At 42.6% G+C, this 12,610-nt stretch overlaps 1 long non-coding RNA gene across 3 annotated transcripts in view; it reads left to right on the forward strand.

Moving 5' to 3' along the window:
• The window catches only part of LOC136019804 (uncharacterized), a 207,053-nt gene that overhangs the window by 1,036 nt on the left and 193,407 nt on the right, over window positions 1–12,610 (forward strand). The gene's annotated exons all lie outside the window — the stretch shown is intronic.

A 12,610-nucleotide genomic window follows, 5' to 3' on the forward strand; every position in this document is an offset into this window, starting at 1 on the left:
ACTTGCAAATGACACATCATTACGAAGCCAGCCCAGAGCTGCAAAGCATTGCTGGGAAAGTGGTCGGGAGAGCAAAGGAAGCTGCCTCTTGGACTTGGTTCCTCCTGGTGTGGGACTTGCTCTGGGAACGTGTTGATTTAATTCCCACAAGTTGGTTCTCGGATGGTGCGAATAAAGCTGCTGACAGTGACTGAAATGGGATTTGACACTGGAGAACCTGTTAGGCTCAGTAAATGTAGGTCTGCTGGGAAGCTTCAAAGGGTTGTATTTTAAGCCACTTTTCCCCCACCATCGTTGATTTAGTATTTTTGAATCTCTGGTAGCTGTAGTTTTTATGATGAATGAGCAGAAGTTGACAATAAAACCACCGAAAATGAAATGTGAGAAAAGTCAGAGCTAATCATGTTTAAAATTATACAGCCATATTTTTTTCCTTATTGTTTGTGTAAAAATCAGGTATTTGAGAAATGGGTTTCAATGACTTATGCACCACGTTTAAAGGTGGTCTGGTTTCTTTGATAAAATATGAACTATTTGAAAGATTTGTAAGTGTCAGAGATCCTACCAAACATTTTCGTATTTAGAGCAGCAGGAAAGCACTCTGTGGTATTTTTAAAACAGGTATTTAGTCAAGTAATTGGTTACTTTTTATGTGGAATAAGAAAATCTGGTGCAACTGTATTGGACTTGACATAAAATACAGGTATGTAATTTGTGAGCAAAACAGGCTGTAATGTACACATTGTACCTGGGGAGGTATTTTGAGAAAGACAAAAAGCCAAACCAACAGACACACTAGGCTGCATGCCAGAATTGTTTATTCCTCAGTTAATCAGCTGTGTAATGAGTGTCCAGAAACAATCCCTTCTGCCCAGGTAGTTTAAGTTTCAAATTTAGTAAGCTTTGCGGCCTTCATAAAATGGATTACATGGAAATTGGATGAAAAACACATGTTTCTGAGAACATTTTGGTTCAAATAATAATAAAAAAAACAAAAAGTGGCAACGTCAGTGCCAACAATTTACTAGGGAATATCTGAACCAGATGCCTCTAAACTATAATTCCAAGCAATTTGCCAGAATTATGGATTTGCTTTATTCTTTAAGTCAAACTAAAGATATGCATGGTTTTTATTACTTGTGGATATAAACAAAAATGTGATGTGATTACAACTAATATAAGGCAGATAATGCCAAACAGTCATGATTTCTGTGACTACTGCACTAGCTAAAGCAAAATGGAAGCTCTGCTGGCAATTATGTGCAAAAGGATTGTCAAAATGTGACTGTTCAGATTGAGACATATCAGACTGCAATCTGCTTAGTCATCAGATAAGAGCATTGGCTAAAACATCTTATTTCTCCCCTTTTCTCACATCAGTGCATTCCCCCCCACCCCTGAAAGAATGGGAAAGAGATCTGCAAAACATGCTGAGTTACATTCTTAGCTAAAATAGTGCGCAGAAGGGACTCTTGGTAGGAGATACTTGTAGGCAATCTCTGACTTGCCAGTTCTTATTCAGATGAGCTGCTATCTGATGTTTGAAAAGACAGGCATTGACATCAAAATTGCCATCTTGAAAGGACAGAGTGAGTTTTAGCAGGAGTTTTTATGACATTACATGTCACTCAGGTTATAAAGGGTTCTAGCTGGCACTCCCACAAGCTGAAACAATCTTTACCTACTGTCAAGAGGCTCTCAGAAGAACTCAAATAATTGCCTTGAGTGAAGTGGCTACCTCAGTCAGCTGCAACTTGACGCAGAGAGGTGCTGAACATCCTGTAACACCCATATTCGCAGGTCGGACTCCAAATCAGCAGGGAGAAAAATACAGCAGAAACCAGAGAAAAGAGTTTCAAGAAGAAGCTTTGATTTAGAGGATTTTAGAGCAAAGTCACCAAAACCAAATCCCCCTGTGTGTTACAAAGAATCTGCAAAAGATTTGCAGTGGAGTCTCTGGTTTCATCCAGACAACATCCTGCTGGGACGCAGTCAGTTCCGTCTCCCATCCAAGGGCTGTGGTGTCAGAGCCTGCTTGGAGGAGTATGGAAACTCATCACAGCTCTTCTGCAGAAATTGTGTTTGATTTTGGGAAAAACGTGTTTTTTTATAAAGCAACAAGGAGTTATCTCGGTCCCTCACCTGATATGTAAAGTGTCCTCCTTTATTTACGTGATTCAAGGTTAACGTGTGCTTCATTCCAGGTAGGAGCAAACCCAGAGATGAGCTGGGTTCCACCTGCAATGCAAGATGTTTTTGTGCTTTTGAACCACCAAATCCTGAAGCAATAGCTGTAGGAGAGGTGAGAATGACCACTACGATATTAATGCCAAAGCCTAATGTGAATAATGAAGTGTCACGGCTGACATATTTGTCAGATACACACAGCTTATATGTGTTTATGGTGCAGTTACATGAGGCGGAAGTTAAAGGTGGGTGAGATTTGCTACTCCCAGAGTGTCCTTCTCCTTTGTGGTGCCAGATTCCTCCGATGTTCTGGTTCCCTGGTTCCTCCTCCACCTCACCTCCTGAAGGAGCCACAAGTGATACTTGCAGTCAAAGTGGACTCAACATTCCTGGCCTTCCAATTCATACTTACCCTACCAGCTTGTGGCCAGGCCAAAAAACCAAAAAGCTATAGTCTATCGTGCTAGGACTATCAGAAACGCAGGTCAGGTAACGGGACTGTAATTCCATGGGGCTCGCCAAGAAGGAAACATGCCAGTGTAATTATAGTGGTAATTATAGCACTGTAGTCACCACCCACAAAGTACGACTCTCTGCAGAGTACAGTGATTCCAGAATCAGAGTCCAAACAATATAATGCTCTTAAATTGTCTGTCCTGGCCCTCAATTGGACTGACCTCAGATTGAAAATGAATCTGGCTCTCCTGTGGATGGCCACGTGGACACCAGCAAACACAAATCGAAGGGATGGTTTGCCTGCCTCTCCTATGCTTTCTCTCCACTGATTCACTGATTCAGGCAACAGCTGATGCTGAGATTAAGGGTCTGGTTTTGTTTTCATGTTGGACCCAACAGATTCAGTGCAGAGCGTGTCAGAGCAATGAGACAGAAATCGCATCTACAGTCTCATCGGAGTCTCTCATTGGCATTTCATAACCACATTTCACTTTGTATGTACAGATGGACTTACCACTGCTTTGGGACTTCTCAGTGCAGATATGACAAGAACTAACCCATAGGTCTAACTGTTCTCACGGCATGGATCTCTCATTTTGTTTGCATGGGATCTAGGCAGATGCTCTGACACAGCACGGCCCGTAAATCATGTTGGCTTAGAGATACTTGCATTTGTGACATACATGACAGAGTTTATGGGTTTGTATTCTTCCTGTGGAATAATGAGTACTGTGAATTTAAGTTCACAATAACCTGCCCACCTTTTCAGTGAATAGTTAATTGTCAAGCCCAAAGAGTTGTGACTAAAAAGATTCCTCAAATCTTAAGAGTCATGAACAGGACTTGCAGCCAGCATGTAGAAAAGCCAAGGCTCAATGTAGCAAGCAGAGCCTTGGTCCTGCTGCTTTGTGGGCGTTGAGTGAGCAGTTATCAATACAGGAACAGGCAACTTTCAAAATACCAATTAGAGTCCTGCTGCTGTCACAGGGTCTGTTGATTCCACTTGGATCACCTGGATGCAGGAACCTGCCTCAGCCTCTCCTTTTGCAGGGCTGATCCTAGCAGCTATTTTCAAATCAACTTTATTAATACCTTTAATTACTATTTATCACAAATTGCTTGCAGCTTGCTACTATGATGGGCATGTTGCCTGCATCACCCTTATCTGCATTTGTTCTGAGCATCATTTAATGTGTTTTCATTACGATAGATTTTTGCTTGCTGTGGAAGCCTTTGATTTTGCAATGCTGTGGTGACGGGAGCGCTGTCCTGTTGTTTATACATTGCCATGTGCTTGCTCCAGGGACATTGTGCACAGTGTATCCACAAGCATGCACGCCTGCTTTCAGTGGGATCTGACGCCAATGAAAACACATTCTTCGAAGAGATAGGTTATTACTTAAGACTTCGTTACAGCAGGACCAATAGACTATTTGAACCAGTTTAGTATTCATAATAATACGTGGTTCGGAGCTGAATAAAAGGCTATAATTCTTTTGAGGGGTTCCGCTGACATAATAAACCACGAGAGCTCAGCTAGTCAGCAGAAAGCAAAGATTGGATTATAGCTGGGCTCATCAGCATGGGACCGTACATGGTAGTTTCTCATGTCTGCAAAGGGATTATTTCTGAAGAGTTTTTTTCTCCTTATTCTAAATTACTTTAAATCTATAACCCAAAATGGAAGAATTGCTGGATGCTGTTTTCTGTGAGAAAAACCCTCAGAGATAATATTTGCCATCTTCTCTATCCTAGTGTAATCAGATTTTGTTCTGGAAATGTGTCCATGAATGCAATCCAATTCTTCCATTCTTTCACCTGTCCAACTATAAACAAACTTGGTGCTGCTATACTGCGCAACTAAATCTGCACATCTGGCTGCTGCACAGATGTCTCCCTGTGATGTCATTCAGATGGCTCTTCTCCTACCTGCTCAGGAGTTCTGCCTCTCTATGGGCCAAGACCGGACTCTATGTTTATTTAAATGCATTCTGCATATGATGTTGTGTGAGTTCTTTCCTGGGGCTATTTCAGATACACCCATTTTCATAGGCAGGAGTGGGTCCCATGTGCCAAATATGCTTTGATTTTTGGTTGGGGTCATATTGCATTTATAAGTAGTTAGGAACAATTTCAAAATAGAGATGTGTTTATATAAATATTTATATTTATTTTTTTGATAGCCTCAGGAAACCAAGTCAATGACTGAGGAAATAAATAAGCATGGAAAAAATCATAAGGGTATTGTTTTTGAGTAGATTATAGGCAGATGATAATAACAAGCAGAATGAATAAATTGGAGAAGCAGAATTGACATGATGGATAGTAGCTTTAATACCATGTACTGAACTTTCAGTACATCTTGTTTTAGGATTCATATTTCTTGAAAATCCACAGGAATAAATTAGATTCTGGGTAAGTGGTTCAGAGCTGACTAGAGGGTGGAATGTGCAGAATGAGACCACAGGCAGGGTGTCCATGGTCTTCTGCTGCCTCCCAGGACTAATCTCTGCCTTTTCAAATCTCTGTGTTCAGTGAAGTTTTTATTCTGATAATTGATGGCACATTGGCTGAGGTAAATGCTGGTTATGCTTTTGTGTCTTCTTTCACCAGCAGCTTTGCTGGGTGCCCTGAGAGTCTGCTGAGCTTCAGCTGTGTGTGTTGTATTATGTCCCCAGCAGGAAGGTTGGGATTGGTCCTCCCCAGTCTCCTGTGACATGAGGTGTTTCATCCCAAGTGGAAAATGGGGTGTCTCTGACTCAGATATGTAGTGGCCATGGAGCAGACCCCATTCCAGGGGTGCAGAGCACTGGCAGCCTGGAGGAGGATGCAGCTGCTGGTGGTGTAGCGTGGCTCCATGTCAACCTCTCTCACCCTTGGGTTGGGGAATATGATGGAGAATGGGCACAGCAGCCTCAACACTGTCCAGCTGCCAGAGTCTTTTTGGGAAAATGCAGGTCACAGACTTGAAACTGGTATAAATTTCACTGAAGCCAGCCTTGGCTTGGATGGGACTAGGATTAGATTGCCAGAAGGTTTTTCAATAACAGCAACCATCCTAAGTAGTGACATAGTAATACTCATTTATATGATTTATGGGAACACTGCAGGTAATGATTCCAGCATATACAAGCAGGACTGAACTTCTTTTTAGTTTTCTGAATAGAGGCAGCAGTGTAATACACACAGGACCTTAGTTCTTATACAGCACTACCTGTGGCTGGAGGAGCTGTTTACATCCATCATTACAACTGGTCCCATTAGGCGTTTTTGAAAGCAGCAAAGAAATTTCACTGGTGTTGAAACTAGGAGACCAGGTAGCCTGCTATCTATGTTACCTTTCCATGTTCATCTGACGACTTGAGTAGCATGGTTAGGCATGGGGATGTTGTTTGTATTTGGGTCTAGATTATCAGTGAGTATAGAGCTTGTATTGTCTTGGCTGGGCCCATCATTGTGGGCAGACTGTCTGACTACAGTGGGTTGAGTCCTGAGATCATACCAGCAATTCTTCTTCCACAACCAGTCTCCCATTATAGGCTGCTGGAACACACTGGGGTATTTCCAAATTCTTTTCTGCATCTGTCTGGGAGGGTTGTGGAGTTCCCTCAGCCTTTCTTTCAATGAACGTGTGAGGCAGGCTGGATGTACTAAGCAGGCCAAAATCTTTCATTTTTCATTTGCAAAAAATTAGGCTGTTTGGTTCTTTCATCGCTGGGTAAGATTTATTAGGTATGGAAACCAGAGTGTATCCCCACCAGAGCACTCCTTACACTGTACAATCCAGGGCACCCTTGGAAGTATATGGGTATACATGTCTGTATATACGGTGTGTGTATACATTCCTTACCATGTGCCTGGAAAGCAGCATTCAGTGCAGATGTCCTCAGCTGGCTAAGGAGCAGTGAGAATAGATTCAAGCTGGTCTTGTGACAGTGTTACACAATAATGAGCCAGGGAGCCTGAATTGTATTTTGTGCATCAACAGACCTAACAAAAGAGAGCCAGACTTGGGAGGCTCATTGCAGCTGGTTTGCGTGTGTTATCCACCCTGCAGAAACCAGGGGGAGTAGAGAGAATAGCATATCCCAGGGAACTCCAAGCTTACCCCTGGGCTTCACATATAACATCTTGCAGTTTAGTGGAATACTGATTTTGCTCTCAAAACCTTTATAGATTCCTCAGGTGACCCAATCGCTGCTCATCAATCATCTCAACTGGTTTAAATGCAGATCAACAGCATCTTGAAGGTATTTTGAAGGACGAGGGATGGATTAGTGATTTGAGATCAGCTTGGTTTTGAAGTCCTTTGAATTCAGGTGACTGAGAAGGGATTGGTTTTAGCAATTTTAACTGTCTAAAATGTATTGAGTATTCCTTTTTCCAGTAAAAAATCTTTATTAATTAGCTGACATAATAGTTCTGTGCCTCTTCTGTGAAGTTTTGAGCAAACCTGTACAATTTATTGAGCTTACAAACAGCTCCATCCCTTTAGTGTGCCAAAACATGTCTCCTGAAATAATCAGATGATTAAACATGCGACCAGGAGGATATTTTTGATGTCTAGTCCATGTAAATTTACTCTTTATCTCATTAAAGTGATTTGGAGTCCATTACTCTCTTACCAAAAGTTCCCTCTGTGTTTTAAGGACACAAACAACATAATGTAAATAAAGATGTTGTCACTTCTCAAATCTTTGATTAGATTGTGTGTCATTCTCTGACACATCTCTTGAATATTCAAGGGTTTAAATGACATTCAGTAGACAAGGGTTTTGCCTTGATGTTTGAGTACTCTTTTAGTCTGATGGCACCATACCTAAACTGCAAACATTTCACTTGGTGTTTTATCACGGGTATCTGCTACATGGGGATAACAGTAGTTTTGTTTGTAAATGAAAGTTTTGCTAGCCAGTGCACATGCCTAAGTATCTCTTGGCATTTCTTACTGCTACAATTGAGCCTGCTGAGGGCAACTTAGATAGTTGTCTTTGGCTGTGCTCCAGGATGTGATTTTGTTTCTCTTTTATCACCATCTGACCAGTGTGATGGTAATAGACCTTCTGTCTACCAGAGAGCTCTTAAAACCAGAGAGCTCACTCTGGTTTAAGCACAGTCTGATTTTGGATGAGGGCTAGGTCCTAACTTCTAAGTTTCTGGAGAAGGGACTAGGGTGTCATGAGAGCCACTCTCCTTGTTATGCCCTTTCTGTTCCTTCTGCTGTCATGTCTGCCAGCCTTTGACTCACCGAGCTGTTTCAGAGCCAGCCTCTTCTCTTGTGACACCAGGTACACTGAACTCTGTCCCTATGACGTGACTTTCCACCAGATGCACCTGCTACTTGTTCTCCTGCAGAATATGGTCTTTGGACCAACATAAGCTGGCATAATGTGGTCTTTGGTCTAGCATGAACTGGTCCAGCAGCTGATTGCCACCGGTCAGTAGAAACAGAATCACAGAATCACAGAATAGCTAGGGGTGGAAAGGACCTTAAGATCATCCAGTTTCAACCCCCCTGCCATGGACAGGGACACCTCCCACTAAACCATGTCACCCAAGGCCTTGAACACTGCCAGGGATGGAGCGTTCACATCTTCCCTGGGCAACCCATTCCAGTGCTTCACCACCCTTACAGTAAAGAACTTCTTCCTTATATCGAGTCTAAACTTCCCCTGTTTAAGTTTTAACCCATTACCCCTTGTCCTGTCACTACAATCCCTAACGAAAAATCCCTCCCCAGCATCCCTATAGGCCCCATTCAGATACTGGAAGGCTGCTATGAGGTCTCCACGCAGCCTTCTGCAGGCTGAACAGCCCCAACTTTCTCAGCCTATCTTCATATGGGAGGTGCTTCAGTCCCCTGATCACCCTTGTGGCCTTCCTCTGGACTTGTTCCAGCAGTTCCATGTCCTTTTTATGTTGAGGACACCAGAACTGTACACAATAAAAAAATGGCACAAGCACATGGACAATCTTTTCTCACAAACAGAGTTTCATGAACAGGCTTCACTGCAGTTTTGCTCGGAGTGCACATGGGGAGTAGTTCATCATGTCACCCTGGAGGAGCAGTGGGGAAACCACGAGTTATCTCCAGAGTCAGCACTTGTTCTTATTCCCATCCAGTAGACATGTCTGAAAAATGTCCAGGAGCAAACGTATTAGCACACTTAACAGACAGACGAACTGAGTCCAAAACAGCACCTTACTCAGTTAATTAGCTGCTCTTCACAGTCGTAAAACAACAGGTAGATGAAGGTCACTCAAAACCCACAGCAGTAGAGATAATGATCATTTTATTAAAAGTCCACCCTTATATAGACACGAACTTCACTAAGCTGGATTTCTCCTGACGCAGCTGACGATTACAGTTTATTCACTTCTGGCACTTCCCAGGTACTTCAGCCATGCATGTTTTCCATGGGTCAGAGTCATTTCTGATCAGCAACATGGCTTTCAAGATGCCAGTGTCATACCTCCAATGGCAGCCCAGTGGCCAACATTTTGCCTGGGCCTTGGGAAGAGTTTCCAATGGTGACTTTGCTGCTTCAGCAACTTCTAGTTTTCCCTGATGCGGTTTCTCTATACTTGGGCAATCCTGTCACTGGCGACCTTTGCCTCTACACTGCCTAGAAATGTCATCTGGCCTCAAACCCACGTGGGAAACAGACAGTCTCCTCTGAGCTGTGGGACACCTACCACAAGCTTGCACTTGGGCCTCCTCCAATTTTTAGCCAGTTCACTAACGATCCTTTTTGGAAGGGCTTCATTCTACACAGATGATAGGAATGGAAATTACATACAGATGGGATTTAACAGCTGGTGCTTTAACAAGACCCCTATTTCTGCTTCCCTGGGGAAATCTAAGTTAGGTTCATTCCTTACCTTCTTTTTCTTCACCAATATAGATTTTGAAGTTCTTTCTTTCAGTTGTTTATGACCCGATTTTCAGAAAAGCTTTTTAAATGGATCCCTTGTAAGAAAAGGCATCTTTTCCCATTCTGACTTCTGCATTCAGCTCAGAAAAGCTGCTTCCCAAATCCACCACTGGGCTGAAGTGCTCCATCAGGACCTACCAACCCAGTCTCCTCATTTCATGTTACATGCCAGTTCCATCTCCTCCCTCTCTCTGGCATTTCAAAAGGTTTTCATTGTAGCTGTCTGCAAAGCCAGAGTCAATGCAGCAAACAGAGGAAAAAAATAGTTTTGTAAGAGCAATTGCTAAAGCATTTTGGTACAACCACCTAAAATCCTTCACAAACGCTGCAGTGGCTTCTCAGCAGCCTCCAGTCCACGCAGCCCCCCATCTGATGTGCTTTTGCACATCATCTGCACCCTACTGCACGTCTTCACCACTAGAATAATTTTTTCCTAGCTGAAAGCCTTTGCCAGCTGTGCTACTACTTGCCTATAAACTTGGTTACAGAGATTTCACAATTCCAGCAGGCAGGACTTTACTCTTAGCCCCTGCTTAAAGTGCAGGCTGAAATCTTGAACTTGGTCCCCTCTGAGAAGTAATTTCTTTCCCTTTGCAGGCACACTGCAGTGAATGTTCGTTGCCCACTATCCCATGTAAACCAGGCAGTCTTCTATGAATTTCAGCTAAAAAAAAAAAAAAGATATGTTGTGTTCTTTGCAGTGAAATAAAAACAAGTCCCTCAGAACACATTTCCACCTTATTAAAAGAGATTATTTTTGTGGTGACAAATTTTGGAGTTAAGGGTATTATGCTGGGCAAAGTTTGATAATGAATGCTGGTGTTACGTGGCTGATCCTGATGGCTCATCACCAACTAAGTAGCCATTTACCTGCTTATCATCTTTTTCAAGCATTTTCCTTTGAAGGCTCTGAGATAGGAGACCGGAAACCTTCTTTAGTTAGTGCTTGCACAGGTTGTATTCTCAGGGCAACTTAATCAAGTGCTGTTGAAGCACTAGATTAGACCAAAAACTAAGGTCTCTGCCAGAAACAAATGCATGACAGCAAACATCTGCTGAGGAAAGTATGTTGGAGAAAGGAAGCATGTTCCTGCTTACTACACGCACTATTAGGATGGTCACCTGAAGTCCGGCCAGTGCAGAAGAAGATGTGCTGCAGCCTCCCTGGCTGCGGGGCTGACTCTGGTGCAGCATCTATGGGAACACACAGCAACAGGGAGCACAAACTGAGCTGCTCCACCTGCACAGCTCCTGCCTCTGCAAGCTCTTGGGTGGAGAGATGGAGAGCAACAAACTCCCTGCTAGGCTGTTCATGCAGCAGCCTTGTCCCTGCAGCTGGGGCTGGCTGCTGCAGATCTGCTAAAACATGAAATCAAGGATAGCAGCAGATTTGGGTGGCGTTAGGGATGGGGAAGAATAGAGAAGAAGGGAGAGAGAGGCTTCATTTAGACCTCACCGACACCTGTTATCTGTTCTGTCTGACTCTTCAGCCTTGGGCTAATGTCTTTCCATATTAATAGGAAAAAAATACAGATTTTATTCTGCTATTGAAGCCCTGTCTTTACAAAAGGGACAGTTATCTTGGATTCAGACTCTTACTTAAGTCTCTGTGAGCATATTTCCAGGATCAGGTTCTCCTGCCCTCTCATTCACTTGGATCTTCAACCCAGCAGGAAGCAGAGCCATAATGATTAATATAGTCCTTTTCCCTCTTTCATTATTTTTAAGCTTTTTATTTTAAACTGGGAGTTCTGGCAATTTTGTGCATGATTTGCACAAGGATTTTGTTGTTTTAAGCTTGGTTTATCAGTTGAGATATTGTTTATTGCTGTGTTAGCATTATGACTGTAAAGGAACAGTATGTTTTCATCTGCTATGTTCCTTTCCTGAGCAGATCAATCCCAATGAACTCTTACTCAGCAAAGGATGTGAGTTGTACCAAACATTTGCTCAGAAAATACATTCCGTGGTTAGGTATACTGGCATGTTTGCTGATATGACCATGCTCCAATAGTACATGGTCAGAGCTGGCATGTGATTTATGGTAGTGAGGTTGATTGTAAAGCAACGGTTTGTTGCTTTGTTTAAGAAAGCACTGGGTAAACACCAAATCACACTTAAAAAGTACATGAAATTTGAGAAGGAGAGAGAGAAAAATGATTTAGATTTCAGTTCTGTGAACCTTGACAATGTCCTTTTGAGTGCCCTGTGCCAAAAAACCAAACCCCAGTGATTCTCAGGCTGTTTAAAAGAAGCAGGAGAAAGAGAGCCAGTCCTCCATGAGGCTCTGCCAAAGCCTCAAGTAGAGGCAGACGCTGATGTCAGAAGAAAGCTGCTGTGATTGTCTTGTTTCCTACGAGATTGACAATGCGTGTGACACCATCCCTGTGCCCAGTACAACTCTGTTGGAGTTTTCCATTGGTTTTGATGAGAATTGGCTCAAATCCGACATTTGTCTAATGTGTTAATGTGTTAACTGTGTCAAAAACTTTACGACACCATTGACTATTGTACAGCTGATGATCTATTGGATGATAACTGTATCTGAATAGGACAGACAACCACAGGAATTTCCCTCAATGTCTGTTGCATTGTTATTAAAGACAGAACTATCCTATGGCTCTGACAGTGTGATTCCAGCATAACAACAACAGATATTCCAAGCAGTTAACTTTTGAGTTGCTGCTTAATCACCAAACTAATGAAGTGTTGTTAGACTGAGCTGAAGGCAGTTTGCCCTTGACTGGATGGTTATTATTTTTAAGGATCACATAATTTCATTATTTTTGGTCAAGGATTAAAAACAAGTCTCTGGTTTGTGTCCAAGCCTTAGATAAAGAGTATCATAGCAGAAAGTATGGGAGGAAAGCCCTACATGCTCTCCCTGACATTCCTATCATCAAGGGGTTTATTGTTAAGAATTGTGTGTGTGCAACTGCATGACTGAGGCACTTAATTTGCAGTTGTAGTGTTTAATGGCTACTAAATAATGCAGCTGTACAACAGTTACATCTGCAGGGCAGGTCTGTCTT

The sequence above is a fragment of the Lathamus discolor genome, chromosome 10, assembly GCF_037157495.1.
Source record: "Lathamus discolor isolate bLatDis1 chromosome 10, bLatDis1.hap1, whole genome shotgun sequence".
In the NCBI taxonomy this organism is placed as follows: Eukaryota; Metazoa; Chordata; class Aves; order Psittaciformes; family Psittacidae; genus Lathamus; species Lathamus discolor.